Consider the following 23,460-nt stretch of genomic DNA (forward strand, 5'->3'; position numbering starts at 1 on the left):
GGAGCTGGGTTTTTCCAACCTCCCCCCATTTTCCTTGTATCCAGCACCGCCCTTCAGAACCTGCTGACCAGGGAGGTCAGCTTCAAGGGTCACTATAGGCTTATAACACTATGTTCAGAGGTGTTTCTCCCAGGGACAAGCATTTTTTTTTTTTTAACTTAAATCCAAGTTAGTTAACATACAGCATAATAATGGTTTCAGGAGTAGAGCCCAGTGATTCAGCTCTCACATATGACACCCAGTGCTCATTCCAACAAGTGCCCTCCTTAATGCCCATCACCCATTTAGCTTGGCCCATCCCCCCACCCGCCTCCCCTCCAGCAACCCTCAGTTTGTTCTCTGGATTTCAGAGTCTCTTATTTTGCCTCCCTCTCCGTTTTTATCTTATTTTTCCTTCCCCTTCCCCTATGTTCATCTGTTGTGTTTCTCAAATTCCGCATGTGAGTGAAATCAGAGGATATCTTTCTTAAATAGTTTCCAACGTTTCCCTTTTCCTCCCAGCTTATTCAAGGTCTCCAGGGCAGCCACACCTGCCCAGGGTCAGCTCAGAGAATGCAGGATGGCGGGAGGTTGCAGCCTGATCACTGTTAGCTGACCCTGCGGGGCACTTGCTGCCCGGAGCCTCCACAGAAGCCATTTCGGATCGCAAGGATAAGTGCAGGTTTTAGAAGTAACGTCAAAGTTGTCCACTAAATGGACAAAAAGTGCAAATCGGTAGCATGCCCTGTGCTTACACGGAGGAAAGAGGCAGAGCAGGAAAGTGTAGAGGGGAGTCAGGAGCAGGCATTACAAAAGCAGCTGCCTGAGAAGGTCAATGGCATACAGGAGGCTTCACACATGACTTAAAGCAGGTAAAGCGTTGCCTATACTTGAGGTTCTTAGAGTTCCCATGTTAGTGAGTAAACAGAAGAACTAAAAGTATTCATTGTTTATGAAAATACAGGTCTTGGGGCACCGGGGTGGCTGAGTCAATTAACTGTCCAACTTCAGCTCTGCTCATGATCTCGCGGTCCAGGAGTTCCAGCCCCGCGTCGGGCTCTGCACTGACAGCGGGGAGCCTGCTTCAGATTCTGTGTCTCCCTCTATCTCCGCCCTTCCCTCGCTTGTGCTTGGTTTCTCTCTCTCTCAAACATAGACACTTTTTTGAAAATTTAAATATAGGTCTTTCATAAGATTTGAAATTCTTAGAAAGCATTTTTAGAATCTTCTAACACCTCGCAGGTAAGCTTGTTTGTTCCGTGAACATCTTAAGCCCGCCATTTCTTTGTAAGGATGATGCGCTAAAGGAAACCCCTGTCTTCACTATTTCAATCACCACGAAATCCTAATGTGTAAAATCCACAGACATGGGAAATTTCTAGCCTCAAATTTCAACTGCTAACTATACACACAACAATGATATAAAGACGAAATAAGAAAGCTTATAAGCATGTGTCTTGAACAGGCCACCATCACAACAGTGACGGTGTAATCAGGACTCACTATAAGCATCTACATTTTCTTTTTTTATTATTATTTTTTTTAACATTTATTCACCTTTGAGAGACAGAGAGAGACAGAGCATGAATGGGGGGGCCGGGGGAGGAGGGAGGGCAGAGAGAGAGTAAGACCTAGAATCCAAAGCAGGCTCCAGGCTCCGAGCTGTTAGCACAGAGCCTGACATGGGGCTTGAACCCATGAACAGTGGGATCATGACCTGAGCCGAAGTCGGACGCTTACCTGACTGAGTCACCCAGGTGCCCCAAGCATCTGTATTTTCTGATAGAGGCTTGTACACTGAGCTGAATTTAATCCATGGGGAAAAAAAGATGGGCAAGTCTATCAACCCAAGTTGGGCCTCACCACATATCTTGTCATATGGTCTCTCTCCACTGCTCCTAAACCTTGCTCTCTCTTGGAAAGAAATAATTTGGAAGTAAGGAAATACTGTTTTACTGGACCCACATTTGACACTAATCTCCTGCTTTCAGGATTATAAAGAGGCTAGAGTGGGGGGTGGAGTTGAGAGCACACAGGAACCCTTCGGTGGCCAAATGTCATTTGGGCCCTGACACTGGCCTACACACTCCAAAGAGAAACAGCCTTTACTGATCAGAGTCTGAGGATGGGATTTATTGTCGCAAATACACTCAAGGACAGATTTTAAAAAAACACTTCATGTGTTCTGTCTCCTTGTCTCCCACACAGCTCTTTTCAACTAAGTGGCCTCACCTGCTCTGATTTTCTTCTACCCAACAGAGAAAGTGCGGAGTGTTCCTTCCATGTTTCCGGGTCTGTCCCCTCGCCCGTAGGCTCTGCACCGCTGGCTTGCTCCCCCGTTTCAGGAGAGACTTCACGGCCCCACCATCTGCACTGCTCCCGAGTCCAGGCCAGGGCCTGTGTCTCAGCCAATGACGACCCATCCCCACTCCCTTTAGGTTTTACTCCAGGACGTCACTCTTCTTTCTCTCCCCCCCCCTCCCTTTTTTTTAAGGATGTGGAAAGGAGAGGAGTTCTTGTAAGGTTAACCAAGCAAGAAAGAGGACCAAAGTCCTATTTTCCTGCCGGCGTGTTTGGAGACCTGACCTCTTCAGATCCAAGAAAAAGAAAAGTGAAGCCAAAGCAAGGGGCCAGCTTCATCCAAGGCCAATCGGTCCAGGTACAACGGAGTGTCTCAAGGTCTCCCCATGTCCGCCCATCCAGCCCTGGTGTTGGTGCTCTCTCTCCTCCCACTACCCCACCCCCATCATACCTGCCCACTCCCTCTCTGCACCTGCGTCCCCATGGGGCTGGCAAACGCTTGATCCAAGTGATTAGGTGACTGTGTCATCCTTCACGAGGGCACTCACATTTTAGCAAAGGATCCATGGACACAAAACCCAAAAGGAAAAGAAAAAGGAACTAATTTATAACGAACTGTTCTTCATACCAGCTTCAGCCCTCAGACATACCATTTACTTTCTCTGGGCCTGCCTCTGATTCCTACCTCAGACTGCTGTTCTGAGAAGTAAGTAAGTGAACATATACATAATACTTAAAACAGCACCTGGCACCTTGCAAGGGCTCCATGCACATCACTTATCATCGTTAACCATGACCTTTACCATGACCTTCTGAAGTAAGTACTAACCGGTCTCATCTTAAATGAGGACACGGAAGGACTTCCTCAGGATCACAAGGCTGATGAACTAGCAGAGCAGGGATACAGCCCTCAGTCTACCAAGAGACCACAATCCCCCTGCTCTTTTCACCACACCACAAGGAGTGAATCTCTAATGGTAAAACCAAAGACACCCTGCAGGCCCATGGGGTAAGATCCCACTGAAAGGGTCGTATGGTTTGCTGATAGTGTACTATCAGAAGAAAAGGCTGGGCAGCTGGGGTAGACACAGAATGATTCCTGGAGCGTGACCAGGGTTGAACAGTGTGGCACATTCCGTCAGAGCTAACTCAAGGCCCAGCTCTGAAGGGCAGACCTTGGGCTACCAACTTACCTCACTTGGGCTCAGCTTTTCCTGACTATAAAGTGGAACAATTTACTTGGGACGCTGTAAGTTCCTGACATCTGGAGGTGTTCTCAGCGGAAGATAAAACCTCCTACGGGGAAACTCCGTAAAGGGATCCTGCAGCAGGGAAGACAGCAAACCTGGGGATATAAGTTACTTCTAATGTTAGAAACGGGAGGCTTCATAAAACAATAGTCTAGAGATTAACAATGCTTATTGAAAAAAAGAAAAAAAAACCTGCCAGAGCCAAAAATATTACTAATGACCTTGATAATATCTGGTTAAAAGTTCCACATTAACTCCAAGCAGGGTAATTTTTAGTCTCCAAAATATTCCTGAAAACTCACCTATTTCCATTATATTATTACAAATCCATAATTAGGCCCCTTTCCTTTCTGGCTTGCTCTGCATTTGAAAAGCATTCACTATTCTACTGACGCGGACTTCCCTCAAAATAACCTCATTATTCTATATTTCCACAATTATGTCATGGATATAATTACTACCATCATGATTTCAGCAGCTATTTGTTGCACTATAATTTCCAGATGAATTTCTGGTGTGGAAATAAAATAGCCACAATAAGATAATTAATTACAACTCTATTATGACTACAGCACGAGTGACCGAAATTAAAACCCTGAAAGTTTTCGTATTTCATCTTTAATATCACGTTCATCTTCGTAGCCAGCAAATCATCACTCTAAAGACGCTTATTGTTAGTATATTTTCTTCGTAATAGCCGCTGTTTCTTTTTATTGGTACTTTTCCATAACTACTAAGGCAAAGTCTGGAAAGACCACCGTATTGTGACGCTCTCAGTTACCAGTGCTGTCACCAATCACACTCAGGGTTTGCAAGCTGCTTTTGCCACTCGGCAGCGTAATCTTGACCAAGCTACCAAACCTCCCCGTGTCTCAGTTTGCTCATCCAAAAAATGAGGCTAAACACGGAACCTGCTCCTAAATTATCGTGATAATTAGCTTGGATAACTCACACAGAGCTTTGCAAAATGCTCTGGACACAGTTACCGCCAAGCAAAGTTAGCAGTTACTTCTTTAACTTATAACGTCAATTCAAAGATATTCACTGTTTAAAATTTCACTCCAGGGGCACCTGGCTGGCTCAGTGGGTGGAGCGTGAGACTTGGATCTTGAGGGCGAGAGTTCGAGCCCCACGTTGGGCACAGAGCCTACTTAAAAACAATAAAATAGGGGCAGTTGGGTGGCTCAGTCCATTAAGCGTCAGACTTCAGCGGGGGTCATGATCTCACAGTTGCTGAGTTTGAGCCCTACGTTGGGCTCTCCGCTCGGAGCCCACTTCAGGTCTTCTGTCTCCCTTTCTCTCTGCCCCTCCCCCCGCTCGTGGTGCATGCTCTCTCTCTCTCTCTCTCTCTCAAAAATAAACAAACATTTAAAAAACCAAAATAAACTTTTATCAAAATGTTGCCATCTTCGTATGTCATCTACAAATGCCACTGCCATTTGCTTCTTTTTCGGCCAATGTACTAAACTGATTATTCAACCACCACTTATGCACATCAGTCTACCTGACACAGTCTATAAAGTTCCTTCCTTCTCCATAACCCAAAGAAAGCAGACTCATTTTCTGAGACCACGGAGCCAGCTAGAGCAGAGCGCAGGGCAGCAGATTCGAACTAATCAGCACTGAATACTAGAGTTTTTGAGACTGATGGGGCAGAGATCATACTAGTAAACAAACTCCACAAAAGGAAAAGGAGGCGCCCCCTAGGTGGCTCAGTCGGCTAAGCGGCTGACTTTGGCTCAGATCATGATCTCATGGTTCAAGCCCTGCGTCAGGCTCTGTGCTGACAGCTCGGAGCCTGGAGCCTGCATCGGATTCTGTGTCTCCCTCTCTCTCTGCCCCTCCCCGCTCGTGCTCTGTCTCTCTGTTTCTCTCTCAAAAATAAACATTAAAAAACAAAAGAGGGGTACCTGGGTGGCTCAGTCGGTTAGGTGTCTGACAAAAAAAAAAAAGGAAAAGGAAAGCCTCTCCTGTCCCCAAAAGATTTTCCTCATCTATCTAAACACGAAGCTTTACTCTGTATATTTGTGAGCACTCCACACACTTTGCTAAATGAATTTCGTCTGATTAATTTAATTTTAGAAATAGAAAAACTAATTTCAGGCCTCTACTACTGTCCTACCCATTTAGGCTCCAAGTATATTTTGGTTCCTGAAAATCTACTCTCAACTTCTTTCATGAAACCGAAGGCCACACTACAGGGCCATTCACCCCCGTACGATCCCCTTGCTGTTAGTTTCACAGCGCGTTAACCGACCAGAGAGAGAAGAATCAATCAAGACAGTCAATGTATCTTCTGAGTAGAATACAAGCTAAGCCAGGGGTGGTAACCGACATATCATACTTCCAATTGCCAATACAAGATTCAACTACCAAGATACAGGACCCCAAAGAGAAAAGAAAACTTCCCAATGATCCAGCCCTTAAGCAACTAGTAGCATTAAGATACCATATCCAAAATAGTGGGGGAGATGTAAGAAAGCGTTAGATCACTGCAGTCTCTAAGGAGATGAAGACCCAGTGAGAGACAGAAGGTTAACAGTTTATATGACAACAGCTGGTGACAACATGGTGGGGAAAAAATAAGCCAGGTCCCTGAGATGCAGAGATGCGCGAGGTAGGCACAGCCCTCCCAGAACCCACATCTATCATCAGTCAGCAGCTGGCCGCCCCCGGGACCTACGCTAGGTCTGCAAGATGTAGGGAAGCAGCGACGGTCATTTTCGGTAGCGATCATCAGGGATTCAGAAATGGGATTTGAACAGGGTATCAAAGGAAGAGTCAGGATTTGAACAGAAGGACGGAGGAAAAAAGAGAAGGCAAGCATCCTCAAGGAGGCAACGAGAGGAAGGCAGCCTGCGCTTGCCCAGGGGCAGGTGAGTTAGCCGGTTCAGACGAGCCGAGCATCGATCAACCGAATTCCCAGTATTCCAGGCAGGGCCCCATGTGGACCACTCTTCATGCGCTATTGACATGCATGTCAAATAGCTCAAATATCTTAAGTCTAGGAGAAATCACAATCAATTCGGGAATAATACATGTAAGTTAAGCTCCACTATGACATGAAGTCACTCTTAGTTCTCAATACATGCAAATATCCTCTGCTCCAGAAAACAAATGTGTTTTCTTTGTTCCCACCTCCCTTTCGACCTACGATCCTTCACAGCCAGCTCGCAGAGGCTCTCTCTCCCACTTGGCAACACGGTTCGACCTCAGACTCACAACGGCCATCTGGATGTGGATTATTCTCAAAGGTACAGCTCTGACCTCTCTTCCAAATGCCATTTCCAAAGAGAACTCTTGATCTCCTCCAAATCTGGTCTTTTCCATGTAATTTTACAGTTGCTACTGTTATTCACCCAGTACCCCAGACTTGAAAACCCATTCACCTCCCACCTCTCATTGAACCGGTCTCCAAAATGCCACTAAATTTGTCTCTGACATGTCTCTCACATTCATGCATCCTTTCTGTTCCTGTGGCCCTCTTCCTGGGGTGCAGGTGTTCACTATGTCTTTTCTGGACCCCAGCTGGTCTCCCCAGCTTTCTTTTCCAATCCACACTGACCGCTGCCAGATGAAGCTTCCAAAAGCACAGCTTCAAACCCGCATGATCCCCAGCCTCCAAACCATCAATGACTTCCAACCAAACAAGTCCCAAAGTCCCCCCACCTTCCCACCAGCTATTCCAATCCTTTTCCAACCAATCCGGCTCACATCCTCCACGCTGTAGTCATAAAGCATTATTTGGTGTCCGGGAGACAACATCCATGCTCCCCTGTCACCTTGCTGCTGCTGGAATGTCATTCTACCACCCGCACGTCTGGATTACTACCTGCACTTCAAGAGCATCACCTTGCACGAAGCTACGTTAAATCCTTTGGCTAGAGTAATCTCTCCCCTCCGAGTTCCAGTATCACTTCATCCAGTACCACCTGGCACGTGAGTCCCCTGTGTCCATGTGTCCTTACCCCGACAGAGGTGACCTCCAAAAGGAGCATCTCTGTGTGAAAATAATCAAGCCAACGTGCTACGTTCGTACCCTTCTTACAAGGAAGCATTGTGCCAAGAGTTATAGAAGACCGAAGAGTATCGGTTGACAGCTCAATTGGGAAATTATGCTCAAACAATGCAAAAATAAAGCAGTCACATCACTAACTCTTCGTAAGCATCATATACAGATGTTTGCTGGATTCATGAAAATACGGAACAGCTCAGAGAAAGGGAGTCTCCTGAACAGAATGAAGAATCTGAGGCAGCACACCGCAGTGGCCGACAGCACAAACTCTGGAGCCATCTGTGGCTGAGTTCTAATCCACGCTCTGGCATTTACTCACTTTGTGACCTTGGGCAAGTCACGGAGCCTCAGTTTCTTGTCGACAAATTAAAATGGAGATATTAAAAGTACCTTCCCCTTCAGACTGCAGCGAGAATTATGCACACACCTCATACAAAACACTCAGAGCCTGGCATATAATCAGTGTCATCCAAGTAAGTTAGACTTATTACTGGAAGGCGTTCTCTATGGGGGAAAAACACAAGAATCTGCTATTTGGTAGTTAAGACGCCTAAGAGGATCTCTAACTCGAAAGGGGGCCTCTACTATCTTAAAATCGTCAATCCACATTTACTCTACTTCCCGACAGGAATTCTCTGACCGACTGACAGGTAGGGTGAAATTCAGCAGGGGTGGCTCTTTGTACCACAGAGGGGATGCCGTGCAAACAGAGCAGGCACCTCGACCACTGAACCAAACACAAAGCCCTCAGCCACCGCAGGGCTCACCCACAAACAGCCATTGTCTCCCACAAACAACCCCGCTGTTGTCCTCCAGACGGATGCCAAACGAAACCGTTTGACTGACGCATTTTGGTCAGTGGCTCTGTGTAGACACAACCACAGATACAATTAATTGCTGCAAAAGAAATCGAGAACTATGCACTGAATTCTGTCTGATAAGCAAGCTTTTGGGCACTAATCTACAGCATTCGGCTGCACTAAGCGTATATGAGTCCGTTTCAAAGCCCATCGCGTCATACAGAGACTTATTAATTCATGGTGTGGGGAACAGCTGTGGCTGTAGGGTATCAACATCTGTCATTTTTTCCCCCCAAAATGTTACAATGCGTTAGACATAAATTGCCACAAATATCTCAACTTGAGCTTGCATTCCAGACACACATATACAGTGAAGTGAAACCTGCTAGGACATTTGATGTTTTATTACTTTCTCCTAAAGTTATTTATAGCTCAACATTCACAGGTCAGAATTACCAGAGTGGTGGAAATAACAAAGTCACATTTATCATTATCTCATTTTCTGACAAAATACAGAAATTAAAAGACTTAAGAGCACTAAGACCGACGCTATACAAGAACAAACAAAAATATCTGTCCCTTTTTCCATGGCTGGAACGTCTGTTTTTACTTACTACCTGGAATATGGGCATGGGCGCTCCAACAAGGTCTCTTCAGCCAAATGGCAGGGAAGGTTAGGCAGGGTGGACTGCCTGCCTGAATAAAGCACCCCCAAATCTCACTGGCCTAATGCAATAAATGGTTTCATCGCTTCTTCACACTGCATTCCAGTGCAGCTTGCTAAGGGAGGTTCTACTCTACTCAGTCATTCAGGACCCAGGCTTCTTCGATCTCGTGGCTCCATCATACCCTGGGGCCTCACGGTTCTCCCCCACTCTCCCTGCAGCTGGCCTGACGACCAGAAAGATCGCAAATGTCTGGAAACATCTTTGATTGTTACAACGAGGCAATTGGCATCTAGTGGGTAGGGCCCAGGGATGCCACTAAACACCCCACAGTGCACAGGTCAGTTTCCCCACAACAAATAATCACCCAGTCCCAAATATCAATACTGTCGAGATTCTGCTAAGCCTCTAACCAGTCACCAAAATCAAATGACATGTCAATGCTCAGGTCTACCACCATTTTTCACGGAGATACACTCTAATCCATCCCAACATATCCACATATCAAGTTTGTTCACTCACTTGTTCATCCTTTCGTCCATTCATCCAAACTCCTGAATGAGACAAGGTCCCTGCAGTCAGAGAATTCTCAGTGGAGCAGGGAGGTAACCACGTACAAAATTATCACACACAGAGGTAAGTGGGATTACAAAGAACAAACGGGGGGGTGGGCGCCTGGGTGGCTCAGTCGGTTGAGTGTCCGACTCTTGATTTTCAGCTCAGGCCATGATCCCAGGGTCATGGGATCGAGCCCCGTGTGGGGCTCTGTGCTGGGCAGGGAGGCTGCTTAAGGTTCTCTCCCCCCTCTCTCTCTAAAATAAAACAAAATAAAAACAAAGAACAAATAGAAGGAAAACTAATTCTTGCTTCTTCCTGAGATAGCTGGAGGAGAATCCGTAAGGCGGCGGAATGAGTAGGAAGTCTTGAAGCAAGCATATACTTACAGCTTTCCATCCAGACATGGTGTTTAGTGGGAAGGGGCAGTGGGGGGACAGGCAGACAAGGCACTCCAGGACAAGGAAACTATATGAACAAAGGAATGGCGATATGAAAGGAGATGATCTATTCCCCTTTTGGTGTTGGGCAGAACAGTAACCAGGGGAGAAGGGGTTGTAAGAAATGCTTTTTTGGGGGGCGCCTGGGTGGCTCAATCGGTTAAGCGGCTGACTTCGGCTCAGGTCATGATCTCTCGGTCCGTGAGTTTGAGCCCCGCGTCAGGCTCTGTGCTGACAGCTCAGAGCCTGGAGCCTGTTTCAGATTCTGTGTCTCCCTCTCTCTGACCCTCCCCTGTTCATGCTCTGTCTCTCCCTGTCTCAAAAATAAATAAATTAAAAATAAATAAATAAATAAATACCTTTAAAAAAAAAAAAGAAATGCTTTTTTGTTCAAACAATGTTTTTAGTAGCATATTCATGAAAGTCTTAAGCTCCCAGCTACACGCACTGGCTCTCAGTCAAGTGGCCCTTCAAGAAACAATTCACACCACCAAACTACATAGAAACTTGTTAGCACAGGGCAAAGCTCAGATAACAGTCGGAAATCTCACTGCAAATTTCCCAACAGATCCCATCACCGACTCTCCAAACCATGCGGCCTCAAAGTCAACATCAAACTGATTGAGGCAGATGTGAACCCAAATCATCCATCTTGGTTCCCAGAGACAGAACAGCACAGCAGTCAGATCTCTTTTTAAATTATATTACACCAAACTCATTTTTTAAAAAAGCATTAACGCATTTTTTTTTTTTCAATCCCAAATCTCGACTGTGAATGCGGCTCCCAGGCTGTGGATCAGAGCACAGAGCACACAAATGCCTAACTCGGCTCTGACATAAACTCACCAGGTGACCTTGGGCAAGACACCTAACTTTCCAGGATCTACCGCCTCTCAGAGAGCATGCTTAAAGCAGTTAGGGCTGTGCCTGGAGCCTATGATAAACATTATCTGTCACCTCTGCTCTATAGGTATCTCCTCCATCCCCCGCCCCCCAACTTTCTTTCAGTTGTCAATCCACACACTGTGGAATCCCACACAGTCTGGGAAGGGAAGCATCTGATAAACGTCCATGTCATTTCGTAGAACATGCATTATTAATAACAACGTCAATTTGCTTTGGGCAAGATGCTTTTAATTACGAAGCCAATAGCACCATGTAAACAACAGTTGTTCTTGACTTTGAAGCTAAAATTGAGTTTAGAAAATACCACGCTCCTACACAATTATTTACCCCGTTATTCGCTTTAACTCGCCTTTCCTCCCTCAAACTGTTGTCCCTCTCTCTCCTTTTCTCATTTTCGCTGTGATCAGCTCTGGGAAAACAAAGTGTATTTAGCTGTTAAGTACTATAGATTATATCGAGCGACACCAGTCACCTAGCACTAAAAAGCCTCATAAAAGGAAGAGATTTGTTTCTCTACAAGTCAGAATCTCAAAGGAGAAGTTAAACCGAGGGAAGTGAACTCCAGAACCAGAGGAACATCAGCCCGTGCAGAACTGCTTCCTCCTGCAGCGAAAACAACCCACTTCTAGGCTGTTCTAAGTGGACATCCATGTGAAGCCCATTCACCTTTAGAAAGAGTAGCAACAGAATCTAATGGCGATGCCCTTTGCCATGAGTCAAGGACAAGGAGCAAAATGAAAGCCAAGGCAACCAGAGAACTGAGGCCGAATCACATTTACGCTTCCAAATTGATTACCACTGCCTTCCTAATTTACAAGGAATTCTAAACTGTCTGGACAGCATCCGTTTTTCAATTTCCATTCCAGACTAGCCTTGATTCCTGAGGGTGTTATTTTAAGGAGCAACTTAAAGACAGGGTTTGGCGCTCTCCACGGACAGGTTCCACAAATAAGATGTAATAAATCTGGGGGTAAAATCTAACATATTCTTTTTAACTCCTTGGTGAAGGCATTTTTTTTTCCTGGCATATCAAAGACCTCCTTGTAGGAATGAATGACTGAGGTAAGATGCGATTCTCAAATACCTTGTGTATTATTATTTTGACATAACTCAAGATGTGTGAACGATTTGTTTTTGATAGCTCTGACTCCACTGTTGGAAGAAAAAAAAAAGGAAGTGGGTGATTCTGCAAAGAAACACTAACTCTCTCAACTAATATTTAGCATCTGTGTGTAGAAATAAAGGCAATTTAGAAAATGAATTCTGCTTGCCTGTGAGTTTCCCCTTCCATAGACAAACCATTTACCTTTTTCTCAGGTGAAGCAATACCCCAGGAAGAAATCTAGCTTATCAGGAACATAAATGAATACGATTTCTCAGTGCACGAAGTGATTACACAGGAATCTGAGGCGTCAATGTCTAGCAATTGCCCTCAGGTGCTATGTGCATGGGGTTTTTGCAGACCTACCAAGCTAATTACTGTTTCTGGCAATTTGCTGCAAGTCCTAACATCCCCAGATAAATAGTTACACTTCCCAAAAAGAAACAGAACACAAAGGGTTATCACTGGAGGCATCAGCTAAAGACTAGAACAATCTGTGGCTTATCCAAGGGCCTTATCGGTTGCCATCAATCCCATGTGTTAGTAATGGAGATTCAGGAAGAGGGAATGTCGGCAAATTGGAGCCCAGGCTCCAGCTATCTCCACTCAGTAGAGTGGCCCAGTTCCCTTCCCGCCCCCCAACCCCACCCCCCAAACTTCCCCCACATCCCCCCTCCCCTCCCCTCCGCTGCTGGAGTGAACAGACTCCTCGGGAAATCTCTCCCTCAACTCTGGGAGGGTAGCACTGGGCACTGTGCACACAAGCACTCCTATCACACTACTGTTATGTTCACAACATGTGCGCATTCCAGAAGCATCCTTAGCTGCAAACAAAAAGACATGGCAACTCATCAGCTAGCGTCACATGGTTCCACCAAGAAGAAAAAAAAAAACAGGCAAGAAGAACATAAGCTCATACATAAAAACACGAGTTATCTGCACAACAAAGGAACCCAGAGCAGATCTAGGTGTATGCATTTTCAAATCAGCTGTCAAAGGGCCCAGACTGAAATCCTACAAAGATCAGCAACCCAGCCCTGAATTGGAACCCAGCTCTCAAAGATGAAACTCCACCAGTCCCTCAACAAGTATTTATTGAATGTCAACGGTGCCCCAAGCCCTGTACAACAACCCTACCAGGCACAGCAAATACCGTGGTTTGTGGAGCATTTTTAAAAGATCCCATTAACTTTACCTTTATGTTGTATAGTTCAGTTTCCCTTCCTGCCTGTGCTAAAGAGATCTCTTCTTTAATAAAGATGGCAATAATAATAATAAAGATCCCATTCCAAAAAAAGATCCATAAATAAAACGACTGACAAAGCTACGCTGGCCTTCTGCAGTCTTATCCTGTCCTGTTCTCTCCTACCTCCTTTCTGAGGATGGCTGCATCTGTAACCATGTGAAGTGTCCCCAAAGCCTGCTTCAGGATGCTAAGACAGTCACAGAACCAGGACAGGACCCCTAAGTAGGGTGATTAACTCATCCTAGGTTTCCTGGAACTGTTCTGGTCTTAAAACAGAAAGTCCCTCACCCTGGGCATCCTCTTAGTCCTGGCCAAGCTGAGTCACTGTGGCATCCTACATCCCAGGAAACCAGACCCTAGGAAACCAGACCCTTGCTTTGCCTGGGAGGAGCGAGACCACAGGAAGGGTGTCTGGTGCTCTTTACGGAAAGCCTGAGTCCCCTGCAGGTGGTCTCACAGCCTCCCTGCTTCCTCCAGCTTCCACTGAGAAGGCCTATCCGTTTAAACCCCACATCATTTAAGCAAAGCTTTACAGAGACTCTCCAATGACAAGACTCCAATGATATGACATACAAAGCAAATCCTCATAAAAATGCCAAAGGCCGTAGTTACTTAGATGTGGTTATCCTCTTGGCTGGTTAACGAGCTTCTTCAGTTCAGAGCGCAACTATTCATCCTGAGATTTCCAGAACTGAACACCAAGACTGGTGGATGGTAGATGCTAAATAAAACAGACATTAATAATAGCCGCCATTATGTAGTGTTTACAATGCACAGGGCAACACGCTAAGCACCTTATGTAAATGATCTGACTTACTCTTAAATAAGTCAATGAGATTGACTGTCCCTCCATTTTCCAGATGAAGAAACCAAGGCCCAGTCAGACCTTATTTACTCAAAGTCATTACAGCACAGCCAACACTTGAACCCAAATCCATCTTGCTTCAAAAATTCCATGTTTTTAATCACTTAACTAAATTAGGATCAAGTAAGGTGGGTATGGATGGTAAGGGATCAAGAATTGAGAGAGAAGAGTATCAGATGTATTTGGTTTATTCTGTCCCCTGTTAGTTTTACCATTACAAAAAATAAAAGGCAGAAAACCAAATTAATTACAAGTTTGTACATTAAGCTAAGGAAAGGCAAGGATTTTACTTAGAATTGTACAGAATTGTGCCCAGCAAATGGCAGGCACTGAGTATTTGAATAAAATTAATATACACAATTTTATATCTAACATGGAGTTTAGTCACCGATCCTCATGCCCAGGTGCCCTGGGTGGCTCAGTCGGTTAAGTGTCTGACTTCAGCTCAGGTCGTGATCTCGAGGTCCATGAGTTCGAGCCCCGTATTGGGCTCTGTGCTGACAGCTCAGAGCCTAGAGCCTGTTTCAGATTCTGTGTCTCCCTCTCTCTCTCTGCCCCTCCCCCACTCATGCTCTGTCTCTCTGTCTCTGAGAAATGAATAAACCTTAAAAAAAAAAAATTTAAGTCACTGATTCTCAGTGTTTCAAATGCCATTTTACCCATCACCAGAGGTGAATAGATGGATCCCTATCTTCGGTTTCTTACATGTTAGCCTGATGAAGTAGGACTGGATGGACAAGTTCTTGCCCCAGATAAGGATGGCTCTCTACCTGCATGGTTGAATTAGCTATTATTCACTTAAAATAACCATAATCCTTATGTCTCAGGCAACAAAGGGGCAAATTCTCTAGACAAGGTACAGAGATCTATCCACGTTTTTCTCCAACCCCTTTTAACCTGCAAGGAAGCAGTTTACAAACCCTAACCTAGAGCAACACAACTGGAAGAGAATATCACACCAAACACTTTGTTTTTGAGACATTTATCTCTGCTCCATTCATTATCCCTCAAACGGAGAACATTGTTTTCACGTCAATGTATTCCTGGCCATTTTCCTCAAGCAGCTGAACACATTTCCTCTTTCATAATAACGCTATCCATAATGATCAAGCATTCCAAGTGTTAAACAAAAGTTTCTATCATGTGAATGAGTATTCCAAAATCAAAAGAGGCGAGGCAAACCAGAGGTCCATCACGAAGGCATTTATGGCTAAAAGCTAATTACAAAGGGACATATGGTAGTCAGTTGTGGGCAACTGTCACCCGCTAAGGTCCAACCCAAACAGCACAGCCTATTTCTTGAGATTGTGGGGTGGCCTTGAGATTATGGGATGTAAAGTTCTAACACGGCTTGCTATATGTCACAAAGGAGAAGACATTTTTGTTTGTTTTGTTGTTGTTTTGGAAGAAGCAGACAAACTAAAATCAAAAAACAGACTACCAATAACAATTCATTTTCTTAGAATGATGACCATCAGTGAGAATGTTCACCTCCCAACCACTGAAACGTATAATGCAGCCTGGCAACTCTAATTTGATTCGATATTTAATCATTATTAATGCAAGTAGGGGAAGCTCTTAAAAAGAAGTTTTCTTCTTCTTAACTTCCCGTAGGTCTATGACCAAAAACATCCATAATTCCTTTATCGCAGTGGGTCGAGATCATTTCTGTGCTGTCAAAGATTCATCAATGACTGAGTATTTATTGAGCCCTTATGCTGTACGCACATGGTGGGGAATACAAAATAGGTTCAAACCTCATCCAGTGTTCACCTCTAAGGAGCCTGCAAGAGAAAGATCTTGCTGGTTCCAGTCCCTACATCCACCAGCTCGAAGGTCCCCCTGGAGGAAGCCAGATCCCTCACCCTTCCCCCCAGCTGAGCAGAGACTGGAAAAGTCCCATTCCCATCCTGGGACATCTTTTCAGTGTATCTCCCTTTATGTGAAGTAGCTTGAGTGGGTTTCTGTTCCTTGCAATTAAACAGAAAGAAAAAGACACCTCAATCTCAGGTGATAATACAAGATAAGTGCCCTTTGTGGAATGAATGAATGAATGAATGTTGAATGAAATGAGAGATGTAGGCAATTTTGTCAGAGAACCTGGAAGAGGTGAAGGATTGCGATGGGCTAAGGAGACAGACTTAAATTTTTTAGAAGAGTTAAGAGCCAGTCACACCTTCAATGACAGAGTATAGGGAGAGGACATTGCAGGCTATGGAATATTCCAGAATTTTAAAACAGGCTATGCAAAGCATTTGGGGGGAATAGTGTGTTAACCATCCAGCTAATGTGGCATTTTCAAGTCAGGCAGAGCCAAAGTCAGGGATGGGCATGAAGTCTGGGGTCTAGGTGGGGAAACCTTTAAAGGGAAGACTAAAAAAATAGGAACTTCGTCCCCAAAAAGCAGAAGCCACTGAAAGCCATTCCCTATTATGCAAGGGAATGAACAATTCAAACGGCCTACTGTCCTGAGAGTATCAGCATTTTGTAATATGGATTGGGGTGGAAAAGCCAGGAGGTAAGGGTACCCACTCTTACAGTCCAGAGAAATGAGGTCCCCATCTGGGATATGGCGGTGGGGACAGAAGTTCATCTGTTAATCAGCAGAACTTCAATATTAATAAGAATACTCCCTATTTTCACACTTATCTGTCCAAGCTTTTGCCAAAACCTCATCAATGCTGACAGAACCTCAGGGAGGAGTGTATTAAGTGTGGTTATCTGGATTTATAAATGGAAGGTGAATCAGAAAACACCAGGACAGAGCACGGCCCTCCAAGATTCCACCTCATCTTGACTTTGCCTCCACCAGAGGCTCGTCTGCACTTGATCAATACCTTCCCCGCAAGCGGTCTGATAGCCCAGGAAGCCTGTGTGATGTCAGAATAACTTTTATCATGCGAGATGTTTGCAGTGAGTGTTAGGTACGCAGGAATTAATAAACCCAGTGGCAAAGAAGGCATCCTGTCCTACTCATGCTCTCCGCTCCCAGTAGATCACAAGGAGCCCCCCCCGACCCCACCCCACGATTCTGCAAAAAATGCACTCCAAGCCTCAGCAGCCATACAGGGTCTGGGCCAGAAAAACCACAGGCCTCGACGACCACCCAAAGGAGAAACAAGTCGCACACACTGCTGGCCTTACGTCTTACGATGACAGTAGGTCATCCAGAAAAAAAAAAAAAAAAAAAAAAAATCCTTAAACATCAAACAAGGACTTATTTTATCCGAAGGAGATTTCAACCGCGAAGGCGGGCTCCTTGGAACACCTCGTGGCTCACCAAGCCAGGGGTGGGGGAGCAGGAAGACCAATGCCTTCCTCCCTTTTGCTTTGTCCACCACACCTTCGGGACGGGAGCGCTAGGAGCCACCTCCACCCCGCAAGTGTCCTCCACCTGGACGGCCGCCCTCGTCGTGCAATTACAGCGGCGGGTGCTCAAGAGGCCAAACAAAATACAGATGTGTGTTTTGGAGCTTCCCAAATATATTTCGAGCCTAGACTCTCAGGGCCTCATTTCCCCTCCTGCTAGGTCTGCGCCTCGCCCTCAGCCCAGCCCCCACGCACCCCGACTTGGCTCCTGGAGGTCCCGGATGGGCTATATTTGGTTCTCCCTGCTGGTTTCTCCGCCACTCGTTTCCCACTTTCCCTCCGTTTGGATGCAATAGTTTGTCACCCCAGGGAAGCAGAGGGTAACCTCTGCATTCTGAGGCTAACACTGATGTCCTCTAGCCTCTGTGACTCAGGGGCCAGCAGGCATTTTACCGTATCGCCTGTCTGGGGAGAGCTGTCTTTATAGAAATGACTTCAGCAAGGTGATTACTGAGCCAGAAGCAATACTATTTTGTTAAATTCCACGCTTATGCCGCAGGTACTTATCACATCCTAAAAATTCTAATCCATGCATGCATTTATCACAACACCAACAAAGGTATTTAAGGAACCGGTGCGTCCTACAGCAAACTCTCTCTACCAGCCACCAACTGCTTAATCCACAGCCCCTTGCAATGCCTGCTCCTCAGCACCCAACCATTTTGAGGGACAGCGTGGTGAGGAAGGCTTTAAAACTGACCACCTTCGTTGTCAACGTTGTCAACGTGGTGGCTGATGGAAGCACGAATGTGCCAGAACACCAACCCAGTGTTCTGGCGGTCCCGTGACCAGAAAACAGCACATATCCAAAGTGCCTTTTCTAAACACCAGAGTAACAAGGGGGTGACCCAAGGCCACCCTACACACATGCCTGCCCCCTCGAAATCTTAGTTGTGGCCCTTATTAGGCCCACGACCACTCCTTCTCTACCCCAGGCTGTTCCAGACAAACTCAGGAAGTCTTAGACAAGAGGCAGATGGTGAGGGAGAGAAAGTCTGTAAGTAACAGCTCTCTATTACATAATGCTAAACACAGAACCTCCTAGAACTAGCCCTGGAACTACCTCCTTGCCTATCGCTTCAGAATAAACAACTACTCAAAACAGGCAACAAGAGAGAACACTGTAATTTTTTATTTGATGATCGATGGACAATCACATTAGTATATATAACACCAACATATCAGTAAATACCATGGTGGGGCAGGACCAAATTCCTTAAGATATTTATTATTCATTCATCGCACTGGCACTCGTAAACACCCAACGTCTACAAAGCATGAGCTAGCCCCACGGGAACACACTTCATAACCTCATCTAGGCCACACCACCTGCGGAGGTCATGAGAGAGGCTCACCTATATCCAGCTGTCCCTTCTGCAGGGCGAGAAATATTGAATTGGGGTTCAAATGGCATCATAGGACTAGTTGTGGCCAAAGCAATGTAAGTCACTTGTGGGTGACGTGGGTGTCGTGAATACAGACAGCAAGATCCTCCAGAGTTTCCTTTCCCACACTGCAGGGACCTCACACACACTCACACTCAGGGTCACACCTCCATCACTTTGGGTCCTAGAGGGACTATGACGAGCAAGGCCCACCTGCTGACCACGCAGGACACATCGTATGGGAGAGAAAGAAATCTGTATTTAGCCAGAGATTTGGAGGTGATTTCTTACTGCAACATAACCTAACCTACATTGCCAATACGTCTCTGTTTATAAAAGACAGAACCTGCAAAAGTGCCTCCCCGCTCCCACCAACTGTTTCCTAAATCAGAGAATACAAAAAAGCAGGGTTTGTTTCAAAATTCAAGTAATTCTTTGAAAAGTAGAGGGTGCAGACAGGATAGACAGGTTCAAGCAACTCTGAGGGAATAAAGAATGAAACAGAATGACCTTTCAACAATGGTGAAATCTAAACATTCACGTGGAATTTAGCTGAAGAGCTGGAGAAAAGGTCACCTTCAGACAACAGGTCCGGTCACTTATGAAGTAGTGATCTCCCCAATGAAAGAGGCATTCAATGATCATAGTCCCTCAGCAGTCCAATACCACCCTTTGTTCCTCTCTCTCTAGCTTCCTTTGAATTTAATCAGAATCAGGTCTCTGAGAAGCTCCCTGAAGGTGGTTCATTTTTATGTCTCCAGTCACCCCACGCCCCCACCCCTTGGCATCTTTCACAGTCTATGATCTATCAGGTGCTTGATAAACATCTGCTGAATGAATTAAATGAACATTGTAGAAAGGACTCGGGCACTGGACGCAAAGGTTGGTCTGATAACCTTCTAGGGCTCCCCCAGCCTACAGCTAAACACTACTGCAGACATCTGGGGGCGGGGAGCCTCCACCTACAAAAAGAAAAACCAAAATAAGCATCAATACAACACTTTATTATGATTTATTACCGCACACAGTTTAAAACCACAGGAAACCTAACACTGCACTATGGCTATCTTTGTTCTTGGACGTGCATTTACATGTGCAGGCAACTGGTCTTCCCATGGGGAATTTTGTGTGTGAGGTATTTATTTTTTCTATTAAAAAAAAAACCACACCCTTTGTTTCTATTGCATTATTAACACTCCCTATTATCCCATCACGTGGCTTTTCCTCTTGCTGGAACACAGCACACACCCTGCATTATTGCTGACATTAAAATTACTTGTCAAAGTACCTCTATCCTAACACCATTACAAATCTGATCTTCCCAAAGCGGTGGCCTTTGTTCTAGCTGAGACCAGATAACTCCCTCACCTCTCCCAGGGATTCCTGGATGCTCTGAGTATAGGGATCAATGCCAGTGCCACTCCTGTTTTTTCAAAGTCCCCTTTCAAAACACAACTACCCTAGAGGTGAATGACACATGTTTCAAGTTTTTGAATTTTATCTTTCTGTGGGTTTGGGGGCGGAAATGGTGACGAGAGAGGCTGCCATAGCCACGGCACTGCTGTGGCTGCAGTGCAAGAAGACAGAGCACCAGGAGCCCGTGGCCCTCCGCAATCGCTTCTCCCAGCAAGATAAACCTTGAGTCCACCCCCATCACCATTCTTATTCTCTGCTCCTCGTGCAGGATGCCAGGACTCTGCCCTCTAGGAGACAATGCCAGTGCCAAGGTGTCCTGGTATGTCTGAAGGTTACCTTTTCATGGAGCTGTATCGAGATAACCCCAGATTTCGTTAGCTCGACATCGAAGCAGAACTATCCTTGGAAAGAAAGGTACCGGCCAGAGTTTTTGGAAAAGCACCAACGACCTAAAGATAAAATGCAGACCGAGAGCCTAATGGTTCATGGCTATGTAAATGGAAACTTAACTAACGCTCCCGGCTCTCTGTTCTCTTTCTGCTCCCCCAACTGCCCTCCCTTCCACCTCCCAGTTAACTTGCTGCTGGCATGTCCCTCCTGATATTGCAAACACTATTACAATGAAGGCTTGGAGGAGAGACATTATTTCGTAAGAAGGTTACTACATCTGACCAATGCCCTAATTGAGCACTGGTCAAATGTATAACCGGCCTTCCAGCCATACCTTTTCAACAAGCGATATCCATTACCAGACTGGAGCCAAAATGTATCACTACAGATAAGAAAGCAGGCATATATCCAAACCCCACATTCAGACACAACTGTCTATGTATTGATTCTATCAAAATTCCCATCAGTAGAAACCCGGTGGAATTTATTCGACCCCAAACGCACCCTGCCCTCAATGACTTTTTCAAAAGGAAGGTTTCAAGTCATTTGCAATTTCCTTCTCAGACCCAGGAGTTTCAGCAGCCCCCAGGCTCCTCGACACAGACAGCAAAGGAATGGATGCAGAAACCACCCAAACAGCCCCGTGCAAACACTGCTGGCCCAAATGACCCAGAGACACCCAGGCGGCTACCCAGACTACTGGGGGTTACCTGCATCTGTCACCGAGTCCCTTTCACCCCCTTCTGCATGATGACATCAAGTGGAAACGGTACGCGTTTGGGAGGCAAGAGGCTGACAAGCAGGAAGCACAATTGAGCCTGAGCTTTGTTCAGCCTGCAGTGAAATACATGCAGTAAGGGTTAGATACGCGCAGCAGAGAAAGAAATCCGAGCACCCTCCCCGGCCAGCGGCGGTGGAGTGGGTGCACCGGGAGGTGGAGGAAGGCGGCGGAGGCGTGGAGCGCCCGCCAGCCGCGGAGGGGGCGTAACGCTCCCTAATTGTCTCTACAGGATAAATACCCCCCTCCCCCCACTCCGCTGCAGTCTCCCCCGCCCCCAAGTTCCCCGGTGGCACAGCTTCTACCAGCAACCGTAACCCCTCAAAAGGAAAGAAAGACGAGAAGGCGTAGAATAACATCTTGGGGCAAACACACACTAGCAAAATATACTAGTAAACCAGGTTATATGGGAATGCGGGGCGCCCGGTCACCCGCCCAGACGCACACACACACACACACAGCGGCGCTGCATTCACAAGCATCCTTTCTTTCGCCCCTGTCCGCCACCTCATCAAGTCACTGTCACTCTGTTCAGCCGATTTCTCTACTCTTTCCAAAACCGTGCAGCGCTCCCCCCGCCCCACCCCCACCCTAGGCGGGCTCGGGGACGGCAGCCTCGCGTGCAGCGTCCCACGCGTCCAGCCTGCTTTGTCCTGCCGCTGCCGTTCCAGGAGCAGGCGCCCCAGGCACGTGGGTCCGCACAAAAGACCCCCCAACATCTGGCCCGCCACTGCTCCCTCTCCTCCCGAGAGGGGCTCCCGGGCGGCGGAGTGGCGCGCGAGGGCAACTTCTGGGGGGCGGAAAACGCGCTCGACCAGGGGCTCGCTAGGGGACCATCCCGGGGCGCGTGCGGGGTGGGGGCGCCGCTGGGGCGCGCGCGGCGCGGGCACGAGACGCGCTCCCTCGGACAGGAGCTCCAGGGGGCATCCGAGGACTCGGAGGAGCCGCCGACAGCGCCGCTCCCCCGCCCCAGCCGCCAGCCCAACTCCGCCAGCGCTCCGGAGACACGCAACTCCAGGGACCCCGTCCCCGGCGCCCGGGGGCCGCCCCGCCGTGGCCCGCGCTCCCCTTCCCGGGACCCCTGCGGCCCGACTCCCCCCATCCACTGTGCAAAAGGCGCCCCCCGACACACCAGGCGGCGGCTCCCCTTCCCCGCTTCCCTGGCTCCGGGCGCGGCCGCCGTGGGGGCGAAGACATCCAGCCCTTCGCGCCCCTCTCGCCGCCCCCGACCCGGGAGGACCAGGGCAGAGAAACAAACCGAAAGTCACCGACCTCTCTCCGCAGCGGGCTCGGGCGCTCCCTACAGAGGCGGCGGCGGCGGTAGCGGTAGCATCGCGGGGTGGTCCCGGCGCGCCCGCCACCCGCTCCGCCAGACGCGCGCAGCGGCAGGCTGCGGGGCGGGCGCGGGGGGCGCGGCGTCGGCGCCCGCAGCCCCTGCCCCCGGCTCGACCCTGCGGGAGGCGCCCCACCTGCCCGCCGCCCTCGGCGCTCCCGGTCGGACACCGCCGCCAGGCGCTCGGCTCCGAGCGGGAGCTTTTTGTGTCACCGCCCAGACCCAGGCACCGAAGGGGGTGGGGGCGGGAGGCCGGGCTCCGCTCCCCGCGGCACCGCCCCTCCCCGGCGGCTCCACCTCCTCCGACACCTCCCCCCCCTCCACGCCCCCGCGGCGGCGGGTCGGGGACGTGCGTCTGTCAGTCCGGCCTGCCACACCGACACCCCGAGCGCGGAGCTGCCCACGCTGGCTCGCGCGCTCCCTTGGCCACGCCCCAAGTGCCCAACCTCGGCCGGGACCTCGGCGTTGTCTTTCCCCCCGCGCAAGGGGGGGACCTGGGCGACGATCAGGTGTGAAGAGGCCGCGTTCGGCCGGCTCCAGAGCGGAGCCGAGGTGGGGGCAGAGGCTGGCGGGGACAAATGTGCGGCTGGCGACCGAGGGACTGGAATCCGCGTCACCTCAGATACTTTTGGGCTGCCCCTAAAAGTTCACGTAATCCAAGCAGG

The 23,460-nt window shown here is 47.7% G+C and overlaps 1 protein-coding gene across 8 annotated transcripts in view; it reads right to left on the reverse strand.

Moving 5' to 3' along the window:
* Positions 1 to 23,143, reverse strand: part of RNF152 (ring finger protein 152) — a 79,132-nt gene extending 55,989 nt beyond the window's left edge. For 2 of the 8 annotated variants that reach the window (XM_019463868.2, XM_053902781.1), the window contains exon 1: positions 22,735 to 23,033. The gene's annotated coding sequence lies outside the window, so the exon portion shown is untranslated. The other 6 variants (XR_008422295.1, XR_008422294.1, XM_053902780.1 and 3 more) reach the window with 6 other exon arrangements.
* Positions 23,144 to 23,460: the final 317 nt, after the last annotated feature.

The sequence above is a fragment of the Panthera pardus genome, unplaced genomic scaffold (assembly GCF_024362965.1).
Source record: "Panthera pardus isolate Hobbes unplaced genomic scaffold, ASM2436296v1 HiC_scaffold_15, whole genome shotgun sequence".
NCBI lineage: Eukaryota > Metazoa > Chordata > Mammalia > Carnivora > Felidae > Panthera > Panthera pardus.